The following is a 17,611-nucleotide window of genomic DNA, read 5'->3' as shown; positions in this document are numbered from 1 at the left end:
GCTGATAATTGAAATTAATTATTAAGCATTAATAGATTAATGAAATAGATTTGCAGAAATGTTATTCTTACTCATTAAGATTAAAGCCAAGAACATATCCAAAATGTCATGATCCAGAAAGCTAAGTTTTGCAAGTCTTGTTCGATAACATAACATCTTGGAAAGAAGCATAGATTGCTTTAAGCTCTTCAGAGATATAAGGATGGCAGGATATAGAGCAACTGAGAGTGGAGGATCCATAAAGTATATGGCTTTTGTTCAAGAAAAGCCATGCATTTAAATAATTGAAAAATTTTTTGTGGGTACTTTTAACAGTGCTATGACAGATGAGGGAATTACAAGGGGCTTCTTAACTCCCCTGCTGCTGCATATGCACCTTTTCTGAAGTGTGAGATTTAACTTAAAAATACTCAGATATCTTTTTTCCAGCACGTCGATTAGAATATTTATTTAAAACCTTTCTGCTCTAGAGGCTTGAATCCTTTTCCTAATTTTCATCCTGGTAATCCATGGGTGATTTACATTGTTCCTTTGCCAACTTTGTCCTTTATTGTAAGAAGCTCCTCTTTTATAGAGTTTAGAGGATATCAATCTATTAAAAACAACCAAATTCTTTCTTAACCTGTTTAAACCAGCTAGGGTAAATCTTGTTTCCTGGTACATGTTTGTTTTCTCAATAATTCAAGTGGCCTTGTTTTTGCATCTGACCTGTTTGAATTAATGTTATTAGGTATATTTCACTACAGTTGTATTCTGGGCAGAGAAGTAGGAGTGAGGGGTTTTTTAACCCCCTTAACACATCTTTATGTATCTGTATATTACACTTCATGATGTACACATCATTATTTATCCTGCATGACATCGGGAGCTCATGGTCATTCTGCAATAAGCTGCTGAGTCAATTCTTCCCTTCCTCAGTCTTGTTCAGACAGGAAAGTCCTAGAATATGGCAGAACTTGTTTCTAGTTGACCTGCAGCTGATTGAGTTGTACCATTACATTTTATCTTATTTCTGTTCAATGAAATAGCCCAATCCTTTTCATATTGCAGTACACCTTAATGTTATATCATCATTAAATGTCATTGGGACCTTCTTATGGTAGGGTTGAAGTCTTTAATGAAATACTGATTTTTTTTAAAACTTATCCTCTAATTTAAGTAGAATTTTTAATTGCTTTTATCGTATCCACAGAAATATATGAGGGCATAACCGTCTTTATAAGTTACTCAGAGACTTTTTTAAACCTACTCTTATACTGTTAGAAATATACTCATAAGAGTAAAAAAAAAAAAAAGCCTAATATGCAAATTAATACTATACTGAGGCATGAAGCTTCTGATGGAGAATGTAGTAATTATTGTACTGATACTAAAGTATTTTAGTAACTGTTCAGTGGTTCCCCAAGCAGGAATTGAATATTTTTCTGCATCTTTAAGATGACATGATATACTAAAAAGCTATACTTGGTAGGCAGCAGACTGTGTCTATCTCAGGACAAAAAATACTGTATAAATATTTGTTGTAAGCAGTATTGGATTTTAGCTTTCATCCATTCTTAGCTTAAATGATTCAGGGTTTGCATTTTGGCAGAGAGTTTTACTGGTGCTGAACTATGTTAATTTTTGTTTCCTGATGTATTACACCCACCCATCATCTTAATCTCTTATGCTATAATTAAGTTCCTTATATAAAGTTCCTTATATATTTTATAAATTAATGTTAGGTAACAATTTGGCAATGTTTTACTCAACAAAAATGGTCACTGCTGTCTACTTTTTATTTCTTTCCTGCACAAGTTTTTAATTTTCCCCAAAACTCTTACTATTTCATTATATATTGACGTAATTTTGTGCTTTCTCTTTCCCTTATGGGTAGGATTTTTGATGTTGTTTCTACTACAAAACAGAAAATGTCCTTGTATAAGGATAATCTACTTGGGGTAATGACAAAGATGACATCTTGGCTGTATTGAGGTCTGTCAAGGGAAAGTTCTTACTGCCTTCAGTGCCTATGGGATTTTGCCCTAATTGAATGAGATCCTTCAGATATGAACCACTAGTACAGTTTCATTGATGATGTCTCATATTATTGTTCTCCCCAATGCAATATTGTATCAATAGGGCCTTTATAAATATATGGTTTTGACTTACTTTCAAAATGAAAAGCTTTACTCATCTTTTCTTGGACTTTTCAACTAATTCCTCTTGCTCATTCTGCTTACTGTTAATCTCTAATCTCTTTTCACTCCTTTGTGACATTTTAAGTTGATCAGAACTAAAAAGAAAATGCAAACCCAAAACATTCTATTACTCTCTATTCTGTTTTTCTAACACCTTGAAAACTAAATAAATCTGTGGGCCCATGTATAAAAGCAATTTGCTTTCATCTTACTCCAAATTAGGAATACTGGTAACACACATTTAAAGCGCTTTGGAAGTTGTGCTGGCATACCTTAACATATGGGATAATTTTTGTGGTAGCCGTGGTTCCATTTCACAAGTGTCAGCCCTAACTGTGTCTCTTTAAATTGCCCATTAGAGTCCACTAATAGGAAAATTTGCAGCTCTCAGCTGCTTCTGTATATGCATAACACAGAAAGAAATCAGCTATCTCATGTGCCCTGAGGCTCAGAGACTTTTCCATTCTATTAATAAGCACTGAAGTAGGTGACAAGATTATTAAACAAGTTTTTAATAGATGAAAGATTTTATAGACTTATTATATGGATTATTGCCAGAGACAAACTTTATTCTGAAATAATGTATCTTTGTTATTTATTGAGAGGTAGAAAGAACATTTTCTGTTGTGGCCAGATAGCTGATCTTCCACAGCCACATACTTGCAGGTTTGCATATACATGCACATATACATGTATACTTTGCTTCTCCTTTTAACTAGGAATAACTATTAACTGGCACGCTGACTTTAGTCCTCTACCATCAGTAGTATGACATAGTTCAGTATTGGATCTGAAGTTTGCTGTTATTGCTCCGTTTTGACTTAGAGCTCTTTGTTTTGGGCTGTCTACTGGAGTTATTAATCCATGGGAGGTAGGCTGCAAGTGCAGGCTTCCTGAATACAGTTTTAATATAACCAAAATATGAACTAAATGTTCAGTCACATTAAAATAGTCCCTCTCCAATGCAGTGATTGAAACCAAGGTCTCTTTTTAATGTAAGAGAAATTTTAAAATTCTCACACGCTTTATGGAACTACAGACAAAGGTTATTTTCTATTTACCTTGTAAACTCCGGTTTTCAGGAATCTGATTGCGGTTAGTATTTTTTAGTGTGAGGCTAATTAACACCTAGCCTGAATCCAGGAAGGAGCCAATGCCGTAAGGTGAGGAAAATTGGGTGGCAGAAGTCTTAATATCCACATCTTCTAACTGATAATCATGACTGGAGTAAGAAGAAAGGCAAGAGAATAGGAAATAAATAAAGAGCCAAGAGATTATGTAAACATGAAGGAAGCATGGAAAATGAACTGGGAGAACAGGAAGAGAGAACTAAGATTTGATATGCGTCATGGGAAGGTTGGTCTGCTGCTGTGGGGATTTTTCAGTGCTTGAAGAAATTGTACTGGGAGATATTTGTGCTCAGTGGTGTCTACAGTTACCTACATTCGATCCACATTAGATTAAGATGGAGTGAAGTTGTTTAGATTCTTCAGTTTGAGGTCCCTAAAATGGTTTGTTGCATTCCATAAGGATTGTTTTTATTTCAGGTGTACATTGGGACTTTGCGTGAGAAATTTTTGAGCTATTTACACTAGAGAAACTGATTTTAAGAGGCTTTGATCAAAATAACGAAATTGAATAAGTCTACGAATGAGTATTAACTTTTGCTGAGCCTGTGAACAACCTTTAGCAAAATGTAATCTCTAATTTTCTGTTATTATTCTGCCTTGGGACTCCAGATTGGGGCTCCCGGATTTACTTGCTTAGAATTTTTTTACTGTACGTCGGTAAGATTCTAGTTGTCTTGATAGACACCTTTCAACCTGTTAATTACAGATTGCAGGGGTAGGATGAATCCAGGGCAAAGGATGTTGGGATATAAAGAGCGATCAGGCAAATACAAGAGAAAGAGGAGGAAGTTCAGTTCATTGTGATCTGTGCAGCACTTGATTCACTTATTGCTCTGTGGAGTTCAGGTCTAACTTCTCTGAGCTTAGGACAACCCTATATCTGTGATACTGGATGGACTTTTTAGAAAATATCAAATCCTTTTACTGAAAGTGTTTTTCCAATAAAAAGCATCTAATATGTGCTGCTTGACCGAAAATTTCTAATTAATGATCTTGCAAGAAAGCTGGCAGCTGGATTAATTTATCTCAGTCAGTGAAATAAAAAGCAATCAATAACAAAAGGTAAAATAAATGACTAGTAATAGGTGTATCTGATTGTTTAAATGAAGCATACCGTATGCATTATTATGCCTAACAGCATGCGAAATACACTTCAGATATGACATTGGTGCTAGTTTACTAAATTACAAAGCATAGCAAAGTGAACAAGGTGACATTAGTGGACAACATTATTTAATCTAAGAATCTCTTAAAAAAAAAGATATTTACATTTGTTGCTTTGTGGTAATTCTGACTACAGATTTAATAATTTTTAAATTGTCTTTCTCATTCATCAGAGAACTTGTTGAGCTGCTGCTTATTTCGTCTGTGTTCACAGCACAGTGACAAAGCTAGAACAATTGCTCCTTGTGAGCTCTAGGGCACTATCCTGAGGGTAGTCTGAAAGTCACGAGAATATCCAGTTCCTGTTGATTCTTACCCAGGGCAGGAAATGAAGAATCGGCAAGACAGTAACTGATCTTAAATTGTCTTCTCCTTAACCTTCCCTGCCTGACAATTGAGTTTATTGGTTTCCCATGCCTGTCTGGAATGTCAACCGTTAAAACACTTTAAGCAGGAAATTACATCCTGCTAAAAGCCAATAAGGCTTTTGGCATTATAAAGAGGAATGAGAACCTACCTAGAAAATTCTCTTCAATCAAGGACTAGAGATTAACATAAATGTGAAGGGATTAGGTGTTCTTAACAAGTGATCAATCAGTAACAAAAATGACCCATGGTGAGGATCCCAGCCAGATTCTACAAAGGGATTCCCAGTCTCTGAAAACCTGGGACTTCTAATCTGCTCCAGAATTTTTATCTGTTCAGCACCCTTGTGGAAATCCCGGCCAATCTCAGATTACTAGGAAATAGCGTAGGAAAAGAATGTCCTTCATCAGCTATAGTTGTGACAAACAGGCTATCAACTTGGTTCTTTGTCTGGTGGTGCTTCTTTCTCTGTTAGCTCACTTTTACTTATGATCCTTCTTTGCTCCAGCACTTATACTGGACCTACATGCGGCCAAGTTGCTGAGCTCCAGAAAATATTCCTTCAGACTACATGGAACTTGTATACCAAGAAATTGGTTGATTTAAAGTATCATCTTTCTTGGAAACTTTTGTTCAGTTGTGGGAGGAAGAACAGAATTTCTTGGGAGTTGCTCTCTGAGGAGACAGAGAGCCACTTCATCTCCACTGTCCTAGCAGACCATGCTGTTGTCAACAAAGAAGTTCTCTTAGAAGTTGCCAGAAGCCTCACAAAGTATATATGCCAATATTTTCCTCTGCTAGAATAAACCACACAAGATTGTTTTCAGCATTGGTGAATCACACTAAGGACATGAAGGTGGAATAACTCTAAAAGCTTTTATTATGCTTCAAGGAAAACCTAATTTAGTGGGCTGTTTAAAGGCAGAAATTTAGTTTACTCTCCCTTCCAGTTCTGGGTCTCATGGTTGAGAACCTCCCACATTCTCAACCAGGCAGAGATTCACGTTTCTCTCTTGTTTGGGGGTTTTTTTTTGGTTTTGGTTTTTGTTTTTGTTTTTTTTTCAATTTTGGTCAGTATATGTTTTGCTTTTTTTAGCATTTTGTCAATGCCTCAAAAAAGAAGTATATTTTTGAGTGCTGCATACATTTCAACAAAAGCAGTTGAATCACCAAGAATGAAAAGTAAAGCTGAAACTTAAAATGTTTCAAAAAGCCTTCAAAGATATCATTTTGTCATGTCAAACTTTCTTTTCTACAGATCTCACAATCTGCTCAGTAATATCTGTTGAGAATGTTGCTGTAACAGGAATTTGCCTCCAAAAAGATATGTTTAATATGTTCTCTATTCTATTTTTCAGTAAGCGTCTTCTGCTTTTAAGAATGGCTGCAAATTAACCTTGCAGACATTAACTCAATACAGACCATAGTTGTGAGAATGAACAAGTTTGGAGAATAAATAGTCCTTCTAAAAAAGGGGCTTTTTGAGTAGGCTTTCTTGAAAAGCATTTCAGTTCTTAAAACAACAAAACAAATGGACTTTTTAGAAAATATCAAATCCTTTTACTGAAAGTGTTTTTCCAATAAAAAGCATCTAATATGTGCTGCTTGACCGAGGGAGGTGAAGGTGAAACCGAAAATAGGAGTATTTTACTTGTGGTTCTTGGGTATGGTTTTCTAAACTATTATTTGTCCTTGAGAACCATTAGATGCTAGAGCAATTTTTTTCTCCTTTTGTTCTTCAGTATGGATATAAATGTTTATCTTCACAAATCAGTGAAATATTCTTAAAATATACAAAGAGATTTAACCTCAGCCATGGCTTTACGATTACCAATACACATTATTTGCACAGGAGCAGTACCCACGAGCTACAGGCATGGCCTACATGTTATACAGAATTAGAAACAGAAAAGGAGACATATTGTCTTTGTGTTGAGGAGGATGAGAGTCAGCAGGTGGACAAAGGATGATGAAGAATTGGGAGACTGATATAATTTTGGAGTATGGTAAACAGTGTTCTCAGCACACCACCTGGTCAGCTTGTTTAGGTATTGTTTTTGAGGATGCTAGAACAAAAAGTAGCTTTTCAAAGGGAGTTATGAAAATATAGGCTTAAGTACAGGAAAAGGCCATTCCATCTGAAATTATTCCTTCTGAAAATTTAATGAGCAGGAGATGGGAGTTGATGCCACTGGCTGCTCTGAGTCAGCATCTTGTCAGTGAGTCAATTCATTAACATCTTCCAGCTGAGGAGAAAGGTCTTTCTGACTTTGATGTAGAGATAGCTCTTTGTCACAATGGCAGAGGTCTTGGCTACAGTAGTTTTAGATTGAAGATACTACCTCGAATTGCACAACATTAATCTAGTTGAGAACAGGATGAGAAGAGAATCAGGCTGTTTCTTGACACTGAGTATGTAGATGGAAGTTACTTTAATGTGAAGGCCTGACATGTAAATTCCTCTAACTTCATTTGAAGACCATATGGCTTTGAATAAAGTAAATTTGTCAGCATTGTGCCATTTGTCGGTTTGGAAGACAATGTATGCCTCAATATTATCAGTGCTTTAATTACTTCAGTAAGCATGATGCTTAGTGGCATTTCTGGTTAAAGTCCTAATTAGCCTTCTCTATCTAATGAGCATGTGAAGGTTTTGCTTGTGGCTTATTATCCTACTCATTATTATGAATGATAGGGCAACTGTTTAAAGCCTCCAGTTTTACACTACGACATAATTATTTATGAAAAGGCCTTGCCCCAGAAATGGAAATAATGATAATTACATTTAATCTTTTCATGGTTTATGCATTTTTTTCAGTGAAACAGATGCCTATAGGACACTAATTACCAAGAGGGGAACTGCAACACACTACCAGACAGGCTTATTGAAAATATATGAACCTGAGGTTACATTTTTTCATATTCTCGGTATCATTAATCGTCTTCTTCATGTATGTACTTTTCATGTGCTTGACTTCATGTCATATGCATATATTATAAGCACATTTATTGCTCAGTTTTAACAGCTTACAGAGATTGACAGGAGAACTGCATAAAGCTGCTTGTATAACACCTCTAATTGTGGCTACTGTTGCTGTTTCTGCACTAATAAGGGCACAGACTGCTCAATACCAGGTATACCTCAGAAGTGTGTGTTTAAAGGTTAGCACAAAGGCAAATGTTGGGTTTATACCAGTTAGAGTAGTTGGCCACATTCTGACGCTTTCTGTGTACTGCTTGAGAACCTCTCTATTGGCTAATTGACTCTGCTTTCCTGATATATTCTGCTAGCACATGATATCCTTACTACGCACCAAAATGGGAATCTTCTTTTGTAACTTCATGATCCATTGATTTATCTATTGTTGAAATGGACTTGAAAAAAGTAAAACTGTTTAACGGGACATGATTGCCTTTTTGAAAAAGAGTACATTTATGGACCACTTTGTAGTTTGTTAACATTTAAATAAAGTTTTAGCAAACTCATGATGAACATATTTTTGTGCTTTCAACAGGAAGGGTGGTGAAACAGCCTTGTTATAGGCTGACCTGCCTGGTTTCTCAGCATTTTTCTTCACTGTTTATGAATGGTATTTATTTGCAGCATTCTTACATCTGAAAGTCATTGCTAGTTACTTCTTTCTAGTGCATAGGCAACAGCCGTGTGCTCTGGCAGATTAGGCAGTAGGTCACAGTGCAGAGTGAAGTAGAAGCTAGCAATATGCGAAGGAAGTCAGTGTTTCCATTCTGTTCCCAGTGAGACGGTGATCTTGTCCCATGAATGTCACCTGGATTTGCGATGAAGAAAGAACTGTAAGTTTCGCTGTAAAAGTATTTGGGTGATGACTGGGAACACGCATTTGGAAACTGGTACAAGTAGCATTTAATGATTTCTGTTGTCAGCTGCCATCCCATAATGTAACATCTTGAAAAGTTGTTTTTATTTTGATTTCCATATAAATCTTTATGTCTGCCTAACGGCACTGCTGGCAAGACAAGGAGGTAACAAACAAATGGATGAAGAGCTATTCTGATTTGATCTCAGGTAACTCTGAGTGTCGTTTCACCAGTTTAAAACAGTGCTGATGGATCACTTTGTTCACTGAGAGCGTGTGGATAATAAAATGGAAAGCAAGAGGACAAGAGCAGAAAACAAGACTATGCAGATAAAAACATCGTTACCATATGCCACTATTTTTGTTGCTGGCACTTAGCCTTTCTAAGAAAATGCAGCAGAACTTAATGAAGGGAAACATTCTCACAATTATCTTGGCTCCTCAAAAGAAAAGGACCTTGACAGCACAAGGCAAAATTGTCTCTCCGAGACTTTGAACCTCTCATGTGAAATGCATTTGAAGGTATTAAATCAAATCTAGTGTATATCGTACCATGGTAATGTAATTGTAGCACAGATGTCACAAGGAATTACACCATTCCCAAACAGTGATGTTTTGATCACTCCCTTTAGGATAAGGTTTTGTACCTTATTACTGATGCACACTGCCCTGATGCTCAGATAACAACATATCTGTTGTTTTCAGGCAGTTACCCCAAGGTATGCATGTAGCAAGCTCATTCTTCTTTTTGCTATGGTATTCTACAGTCTCCAAAAACTTCTTCAATGTCTTTCTTCAGTTGCTGAACTGTAGTACAATCTGACTTTGGTCACTAGAGTTACAATTTTCATTTTCAACAGTATTTAAAAAACTGATACAGAAAAGAGTTAATGGAAGGGATTATTAGATTTTTTATTTCTCCATAAACTTGAGTCACAGTAAAAGAAATGCTTTGGATATAACATTTTTATCCTTATCCATTAATAGTGTCAGTAGTAGTGTTTTAAATCCTGTTTTTATGAGTGGAGTATTATGAAGGAGAATGACTTCTTAAGTAAGGAAATCTACTTCATTATTTAAGTTATGATCTCCTCTTTCCTCACACTTCTTTTTTGTGGTTTGCTTTTGTTGATTGGCTTTTTTTATATGTTCTAAATGTACATAGCTTAGTTCAGCTATTCTTTATAGCAAGGCAGGTAACTAAGGAAGGTGTTGAACGTGGGATACCTTTGTCATGGAAAAAAGCCCACTCAGGACAAAATGGAGCCATGCTGAATAGTCCTGAAAGCTTAAATAAGTAATTGTAAATGTGGATACCACTTATTCAATATTTGATGGAAATAGAAACTTTTAATTTCTCATGTTTATTTTTTGCTATTAATTGGACACCTTTGGGTTTGATAGTATTAGTGAAAGAGAAGATTTAATGGAAAAGAAAGTGGGATTTCTTTTAAGCCTTAGCTACTTTAAAGTATTTGCACTGTTAATTCCTGGCTTTATATCTGAAGGTGCATAAGACTGAATGAAATATTTATTAGCATGCTCACAGCCCAGGTTGGATCCTCAGCTGTTCAGAGCTACCTTAATGAGGAAAAAAAAGAGGATATGTAGCTGTCCTAGAAACAGACATTGCTCCTGCTACAGCGAGATGCATATTAAGGACTGTGCAGAAGTCAACTATTCTTCTTCGATAATGTTTCTAGGTGATTACAGTGGTTAGTAGTGTCTGCTGAAACATGTTGCTGAACTGTATGTTGTGGAATATTCCATTAAAAGAGTATATGAATTTGCAGGAGCTTCCTTGAACATAGCTATGTAGTTTTCTACTTCTCACTACATGAACTGAATAAAAATAATATTCTGTTGTATTTTCCAAACATTATATAACTTGTTGAAGATGGTAATATATACCTTTTATTTGCAAGATATTTACAATAATTAACTTTTTAAAACTAGATATAATCTTTGTATTCATGTATTAGAAGCTGAAGAAGGAGACTAACAGAAGCAACAGAGTTTATGAGGCAATTTTTTTTCCCTTAGGATGAATTCAGATCAGTATGGGCATAATCAATTCACCTGGCTCCAGTCAAAATTCTGATGAAATCATTGGAAATGTCATGTGTATATGAGCTAAGAGAGTTAATCAAAATGCACGGTCAAAATCTTATATCATTACATAAGTATTATGATGTAGGTTTTAAGGGATTCTTAGATTGAACAAAAGATAAGTGTAGAGCAATATGCAGAACTGCTGGTTAAGGCAATTAATGTTTCCAGGAAATTAGACATATTTCTCAGCATTATTTATTTTTATGGTAAACTTGTCTCTCTATTACCTCTGCATTTCCAGTGCATTTCTGTAGCCCTTCTTTGTATGTATATAAAATTGCAACTCCTTCCTGAATGACATTCTCTTTTGTAAGACTATTGGTAAACTTATGTCAAAAAAACCTGCATGGTTTTTCTATGAACTTGGCTGAAAGCACATATATTTTTATTATATGTTCCAGTTAAGAAATACTTGTGGTTAAGCTTCTTCCAAAAGGCTGTTTTATAAAATTATGCAATCCTGTAAAGAAAGAGAAAGATACACTGATAAATTGTTCTACTGTCATCAACATGTGGATAGAAAGATTATAAATATTTTTCTCATTACTCATGAAAATATACAAAGAAGAAATGTATCTTTCAAAAAAAAAAACAACAATGAAATAAATGACAGCTATAGCTAGCACACTCAATAACGAGAGCTCAGATGTTGCTTTCTGTGCTTTCTATGTTAACTTAGTTCAGTTCTGTAGGAGATATAAAGATAGGAGATATAATTTCCTGTGTGATAAGAAAATTCAGGTATGATTATGTGTGTAAGACTGGACAGACTAAGCAAAGGAAAAAGGATAATTGATAGAGGCAGTGTATCTTTAAATGTAGCATGTCCTGTATACAATAGGAGATTTTAATATGTATTATTATTGCCTCATATCTGTGTTCTGTGGTGCAGGTGTCATGGTTTAACCCCAGCCACCAACTAAGCAGCACACAGCTGCTTGCTCGCTCCCTTTCTCATCCTGGTGGGATGGGGAGTAGAATGCAAAGAAAGAAAAAAAAAAAACCCCAAACCCCAAAAACCTAAAACTCATGGGTTAAGATAAAGACCGTTTAGACTCCACCCAGCTTATATACTGAGCATGATATCATGTGGTATGGAATATCCCTTTGGCCAGTTTGGGACAGCTGTCGTGGCTGTTCCCCTTCCCAGCTTCTTGTGCACCTCCTGTGGAATGCTCACGCCTCCTTGCTGGCAAAGCTTGGGAAGCTGAAAAGTCCTTGACTTAATTGTAAACACTGCTTAGCAACCACTAAAACATCAGTGTGTCATCAACATTATTTTCATACTAAGTCCAAAACACAGCACTATACCAGCTACTAGAAAGAAAACTCTACTCCAGCTGAAACCAGGACAGCAGCATTCAAATGCTTTGAAATAACACACCTTTATAACAAAAAAGTTACAAGGGAAAATACACTGAAACCTTTTCCAAAATCTTCCTTATTCTTTGAGGTACAATACGAATCTGATGCTGTACATTGACATTTGCATAGTAGTTTGAAATTGCTTCAGGGTTCCACAATATTTCCACAGTAAAGATACTTAATTTTCTGAATACTCTCTTGGGCCAAGTTGCACTTTGCAAGCCGTGTTGTTGTATGTACAGTATAGATGGTGAGCGTGGCCAGGTAAACTCTGTCTCTCTGTATTTTCTGCATCTTTGCAGAGCTACAAAGGATAACTTATCAAGGTTTATAGGGTTTTTTTTCCCCCTACTGTTAACTTAGGAATCTAACCACCAAGGTACTGTTACTACCACTGGATGGGAATGACTTGTTCCAGATCACCCAGGTCTGAAGAACTGGAACCTGAACCTGACTATTATAAAGCCTTACATAAAATATACAAAATTGATCATGTATGGTCTAGCCCTAGGTTTATCTGGTCCAGTATCCCGTCTCTGACAGTGTCCAAAAGCAAATGTCTGTGGAAGCGGATAGGAACAGAGTAGGCATGGATTGGTGCATCCTTGGGCTGTTTTCCCATCCACAGGCACTCTGTAGCTCAAAGGCAGATGGGGTGCCTGCACAGTTTGAAGTTTGATGATTTCTCTTTCATTAATTTACTCTGTCTCCTCTTGAGCCTTTGTAAACTTCTAGAGTACTATGACAGGAAGTTTCACACACTAATTGCATGTGTACAAAGCGCCACCTCTTTCTGTTCTACCTACCTTCTGCTGACCTCATTTCATGGCAGCTAGTGCCATATTAGAATGATTCTTATTCATGGTAATATGCCTTACAAACCTCTCCATGGTTCTCCATATTTTGTTTGAGCTGTCATTCTTGCCCTTCTCCATGCTGCACCATGGAGGTATATAACAGCACAAGATGTTGTCTTTTGTGATCCTTTCCTAACATTCCCTAATAACTGGGTGGTCTGGGAAGTCAGCTAATGCTTTTATCAGCTGATGATTTTGTCATCTGAAGGTCAAAACTCTTGTTTGTGAAAGATTACGGCCAGTTTGGATCATTGTGCATGTGAAATTAGGATTATTTTTTTTTCTCCTCACATGCATCATTTTACATTTCTCTACAGTGAATGTAATCTCCCCATTTGCTGCTGAGGCGCTCAGTCACATAAATCCCTTATGCAGTTCTGCATGGTTCCTCATTTTTACTCCCTGAATAATTTGATATTCTCAACAAATTATTTACCCAGTTTTCCTGGATAATTTGATGGATTGGGTGTCGTGTCCAGGTGCTGGCAGTGGGGGCCGCAGGCACCTCTGTGAGGCCAGGCTGCAGCTGCCCTGTGCCGGTTCCAGCCAGTTCCGGATGGTTCCAGCCAGTTCCAGCTGGTTCCAGCCGGCTCCACAAGGGCCCCACCGCAGGGCACAGCTGAGCCAATCAGCCAAGCTGGTGGCACCTCTGTGAAAACCTCTTCAGAAAGGACAAAATGGCGCATGGCAGTGAGGGGTGAGGAAAAAAGTGTGAGAAACAGCCCTGAGAGCACCAAGGTGAGAGGAGGAGGAGGAGGAAGAAGGGAAGGAGGTGTTCCGGGCGCCGCAGGAGGGATTCCCCTCTAGTGAGAGGAGAGACCGTGCTGGAGTGGGTGGGTATGCCCTGAAGGAACTGCAGCCCATGGAGAGCCCTCACACAGGAGCAGGGAAAAGTGTGAGGAGGAAGCAGCAGAGAGGAGCTGTGATGGACTGACCACAGCCCCTCATTTCCCATCCTCCTGTGTGCTGGGGACAGGGTCCAGGAGATAGAGGACCTGGGAATGAAGGACTGCATTTGAGCCTGGGAAAAAGGATGAGAGAAATTGTTTTAGTTTTTGCCTTTGTTTCTTACTATCTACATCTCTTTTGGCAATAAATCCATTTTCCCCAAATTGAGTCTTTTTTGCCCATGACAGTAAATGGTGAATGATGTCCTTGTCTTTGTCTTGATTTACAAGCTTTTTCAGACTTTATCCCCGCTTCCTGTTGAGGAGGGGGAGTGAAAAGCGTGGCTGGGTGAGCATCTGGCAGCTGGTCAAGGCCAACTCCCACATTTGTGAATGTGTTGAATAGTTCGAGTACTAATGTGGATTGTGAAACTTCAGTGGTGACTTCCCCGTACTGTGAAAACTATTTACTCCTGCTGTGTTTCCCATCTTCATATACATATTGCAAGAGAAATACCTTTCTTATCTTAGGCCTACTTAATATCCTGAAGAGCTATGGTGCAGAAACTTGCATCTCCCTTATTCATTCACTTCTGTTTGCTGATTATTTTGAAGAACTTTAAATAAGTTTTGTGAGATAGGATTTTTTGTTCCCATTATATAAAACCGTGCAGTTATGTCTCCTGCGTACTGCCTGGTCTGTATATATGTGCCTCCTGAACCATTATCTAGATTCTGTCAAACTATGTGCAGTTGATGAGTTTTCCCTCCTTCCTTCCTTGAGAGCACTAGTTTTGCTTTCTGTTCTCTTTCCAGAAGAGGGAAAAGGGTCACAGAGTAGTGGTCTGTTTTACCAAAAGGTCAAGACAAAAAAACCCCAACCAGAATATATAAAAAGGGCAGTCTTGTGGGAAGCTGATTGCTGTTAATTGAGAGCTACCTGTGGAAGGATATAGTTGTTATTTTGTGTATTTTGCCTGATGAACTTTACTAGCATGCTCAACAAAATGATGTCAAGACGGTTAAAAATCACTGCATTTAATCTTCCTAAAAATAGTGACTGAACCGACGGATTTCCTTAAGTGGAAGGGGGGGTGGAACAGGAAGAAAATATATATATGTGGATGAGATATTTTGCTATGATTTGTTTTTTCACATACTAAAAACAGATTTCAGATTTCTGATATTTATTTATTTATTTAAAAACAAACTAAAAATAAAATAAAATTTTTAAAAAATATCCTTCCATAAGTCTTAATGACTGGTTGCCCACAGTTCTATGTCTTGCAACCTCCCTTAAAAAGCTGTCTGGTCTCTCACTGGTCCCCTAACTGCTTTTCTTTGTGCTTTTGGCTGGCAAAGAGCAGCACGTGCCATGGTGGCTTTGGAGCTACTCACGGTTCACTGATCGTCTGATTACTGCCCTTTAGCTGACGAGTGAAATGAGCAGAACAGCTAAAATTTGAATTCTCCCTGCTCTCTTCTGTCAGGGCACTAATTGGTCACAGTCCTCTATTCAGTCATTAGAGTTCACAAAGTTGAAAGTTAAATTTGTGAAACCTTAACCTCGTCAAATTTGGTTGAAATGGTCCAATGAATTGAAAAACTGTTGCAGGGAGAATAAAGGACTGACAAATGATGATGGACAAACAGGGAGTGTGAGATATATATGTTTGGCTTTTTTAGGAAAGTAGGAGAAAGCAAAGATAAAACATAAGTACTTTCCAGTCTGTTACATAATCTCTGAAATAGCATAACCATAATGGAAATAATTATCTTTAAATTGTATGTTGGTTTGAAATACCCAGATCCTTGTATCTCTGTAACTATAGTTTTAATTAGTTCTTTTAACCCACTTCAAGTCCTCATTACATTAGACATTTAATTTAGAACAAGATTCTTGAGCAGCATAGACCTCAAAAAGTTAAGATTTATCTTACTGCTATATTTCTGTACCTTAAACAACAATAGTTGTTTTAGGAATATAATCTATCTGAATCTCTTCTCCTGAGTATATTGAAGCTGTATGGAAGTTGCTTAGAAAACCTTGGAGATATGCAACTTGAAAGTTATATCCAAATATAATATCTAACGTGTAAAACCACACACGCTGCATAGAACATGATTTGGGTTTTTGGAGAGTATCTAAGCTGGAATCTTGAGAGTTCAGAGAAATCATATCTGACCAACAAACTCTTTCCTTACAACTGGAAAGTATCATCAAAATCTAGTGCATGAGAAGGGTATTCAGTATTCCTAATTTACAAGCTCTTAACCTGAAACTTGTTTTTAAAATAATGAATGTTAACTTTGGTGACAAATGGATACTAAAATGCATATCACTAATGCTTGGAAGAAATGGCATAGACTTGGCGGTTGGATTGTACAGCTGGAAATTATAGTCTCCACAAATTTCCTAATGGGTAAATACAGGGAATTCTGGGACAAACATTTGGTAGGTCTGTTGTTTCTGACATATCTGTGATATAAATAAGGATGAACTCTGCTGAAATCAAGGAGCACGGGGAATTAAATTGGGTTCATTTTTTTTTTTTTCTGTGCTTAAATTTTAATTGCTAGATACTCTCCCTTCATGAAGTGCAGCTAGGTGTTATAGAAACATTATGGAATCTCTTTTGCAATCATGTTAGTTTAATGTTTCCTACAGATAACAAAAAAATATGTATTTAGAAAAGTACGAGCATACAGTATAAATATCTTCACTTATTTTTTATTTAAGAGCTTCAAGAGTTTTCAAATTATTAGAGCCCAAACATAGCATGCAATATGCAAGATCCTAAGTATTCATACAATAAATATAGCTAAGTTCAATTCCTTACTCTGCTGTAAATACAGTTGAGCAGGGGCTAGAACTGGATGACCTCCAATGGTCCAGTCAAATCTAAATTATCCTGTGATTTGATTTTAAAATTTCATGAAGCCTACTCTCTGTTGTATCTAAGTTTATTAATAGAAACAAAAGTGTTCTACATTGGGAGAAAGGATAGTGGTACTTGAAATGATGAAATGAAGGATATCTGAAAGTATCCTAAGCCTTGGAAGTCATTAGGAAAAATCATGGTCAAGGCAGTTGGGACTGCCTAAGAGAAAGAGTAAAAGCTGGCCTGGCATTAGCTGCAAAGAACATTATAGCGGCTACAGTGATTTTTGTAACATTGCAGAATGTAGACAGCTCTACAGACAGAAATTTTCTTATATGGCCATGAACTATTGTAGGTCAGAATAAGTCAGTGTGGTGGAAGTGTGACAGTCACACATGGCTGAGTGATACAGTGTGAGGACATATGAGAACCAGTTCTCCTGGCTTTTGGTCACAAAGCCAAAGGCATTGTGCTTTCAAATCATGCAGCTTTCAAAGGTCAAATATCTGCAAAAAACAAAGCACGTACCATTGGTTAAATTACTGCGGTGAGCACAGATTAATACTGTCAGTAAAACTGAAGTGTTGATAATTGGAGTACTGAAGAATGTTTACTTTAATATTCACTCTGCCAAGCACCAAAGCACTTGATTTACATCCTCTGCATATAGAATTTTTTATAAAGTACCTAAAGAAGAACATATAAATTTTACTCTTCAGGAGTATGAAAGTTAGGAAACTAGAAGACTATAGAAAATGATTTTTAGACATTTTCAAAGAGCTGTTAGTGATAAAAGGCAGGTGAACTTGAACTCTAGATGCAATGCTGAAAG

The sequence above is a fragment of the Grus americana genome, chromosome 14 (assembly GCF_028858705.1).
Source record: "Grus americana isolate bGruAme1 chromosome 14, bGruAme1.mat, whole genome shotgun sequence".
NCBI classification, from domain to species: domain Eukaryota; kingdom Metazoa; phylum Chordata; class Aves; order Gruiformes; family Gruidae; genus Grus; species Grus americana.
Note: the sequence above shows the minus strand (reverse complement) of the source record.